Raw genomic sequence first — 2,210 nt, 5'->3', positions numbered from 1 at the left:
CCCTTGAGTCAGCTTCCAAGATCAGGGTTAGGTTGTCAGCAAAAGCCAGTGCCCGGACGCTCCCAAAGGTACATGGAGAGGAATTCATCCAATACATAGTTCCAAAGGAGCAGTCCAAGCACAGAGCCCTGCAGGCATCATCTGTGGATCTGTCTTTCAACTCTAGAGTAAGGTGCCTGGATCATCACTCCTTTCTCGGTGAGATAACTCTGCAGGCAGTTGTACAGGTTCATGCGAAGATTTGATCGCCTCAGTCAGGCAAGAACGCTCGGCCACCAGAGGGTGTCGAACGGCCCACAAAATCAACTGAAACGACGATAAGGTATTTTCTTTGGCAGTTTTCAGCTGCGGTGATGATTCTTTCAAGTGTGTCAGTGTTGGATCAGTCTTTCCTAAATCCAATTGGTTCTGTGCAGGAAGCTGTGCTGGGTTGTAGTAGGTTTCTATCCTTTGACGTAGGAGCTGCTCGAAGACTTTGCTTAGTACAGAGAGAAGAGCGATTGGGAGTAAAGTGTAAAGTGTATTGATATCTAGGAGCACCAGGGGTCTCTCCCCTATCTCCCTGTTGATTTCATTGTAGGTGTACAGTTCACTTGGAAGGCCAGAGATTTAAAAGTGTGTGGATTTTGTATATGTGTAGTGTTGTGTATATCGTTTTTCATCTGGCCGTTTAGCCGCTGGACCCCTACTGAGGCGTAACGTTGCCCACACTTTGCCTCTTGGAGGCAGACCAGGTAGACTGTAGTTTGAAATTTCACTCTGGCAGGCCCTGCCACCTAGTTTCCTGAGATTTCAGTGACTAGGGCCTAAAAAAAAAAAAAAAACTCGGTAAGGGTGAGCGCTGGAATTAGAAAAGCCAATTGAGATTTATATGGTTTAATTTGGACGAAATTAAATTTTCGCAGTGTGGGGTTATACGCTGGCGTATTAGGCAGAGTAAGGGGGGGGAGCCTGAAGGCTTGGGGGAAAGACAGAAATATGAAGACGATAGAGAAGGCGACCCCAGGATGTTCACTGAGGCAGGCCCGAGCCCCACCAGGAGAAGAATAAGGGTTGGCCGGGGAGGAAAGGAGACAAGACTGTCTCCTCCTCCTTCCTACCATGGGAAAGGGAGTAACGGTACTAGGCAAGGGTGCCCGGTACAGATCGCCACCAGGCATTGGCAGTAAAGAGCACATGAAGAGTCCAAGCGATCTGAACCGGATTTTCGTTCGTGATCGTGTAGACATGTATAGTATCTTCTGTACAGCATCTCCAGGAACATAAGTTCATGTCAGCCATGTTACTCTGTGATGATACAAAACTCTGTAGAGTGGCCAGAAACGTGTAGTGTTATGTTTGTGTATATTGTGTTCTTGTTTAGTTGTTTCTGGCCTCTTTGCCACCGGGCAGACGATCTCCTGGAAAGCATGCCCAGTGCCCGTCTACACCACGAGGAGGTGGGGCACAACTAGATATGTCCTTAGCCAAGTGGCGATAGACCATTACAATCTTTGCCTGCCCTCAAGAGGCCGAAGTCCAGCACCCAATGCAGATTGTGCTATACCAGTGGGTGCCAGCAAATCCTGTACCCACAGCTACCCAAACTTAGGGTACCAGCATAGAGAAAAAAAAAATCAATAAAATCATAATTTAAAAATAAAATAAATAAATAAATAAGTTAAAAAAATAGAAAAAAAGAAAAAAGAGTAAAATAAAATAAACTTAGATAAAAATTTATAGATAAGAGCAGAAATTTTTTTAAAAAAAGTAAATAAATTAAATAAAATAAAAATAAAATAAAACAGTATTAAAAAAGAAAAGAAAAAAGAAGTAAAATAAAATAAAATAAAAATTATATATAGATACATAGTGAAAAAAAGAGAAAGAACTAATAAATTAAATAAATAAATAAAATGAAGGTAAAGTAAAATTATATAAAATAAAAAATAAATAAAATAATAAAAAATTATAAATAAAAGTAAGAAGAAAAAAAAATAAATAAAAGTAAGAAGAAAAAAAATAAATAAGTAATGATTGTAAATATAAAATAAAATAAAATAAGATAAATAAAAAAAATAAACGAAAAAAAACCCAGTTGCCCAGATTTTCTTATATTCTCTCTTACTGCTAAAGAAAATAGAAGAAAAAAATTACACAAAAATAAATAAATAAAATATATTAAAAAAATATATAAATAAATAAAATATATTAAAAATATATATAAATAA

The sequence above is a fragment of the Mastigoproctus giganteus genome, chromosome 13, assembly GCF_048544385.1.
Source record: "Mastigoproctus giganteus isolate SK-2022 chromosome 13, ASM4854438v1, whole genome shotgun sequence".
NCBI lineage: Eukaryota > Metazoa > Arthropoda > Arachnida > Uropygi > Thelyphonidae > Mastigoproctus > Mastigoproctus giganteus.
Note: the sequence above shows the minus strand (reverse complement) of the source record.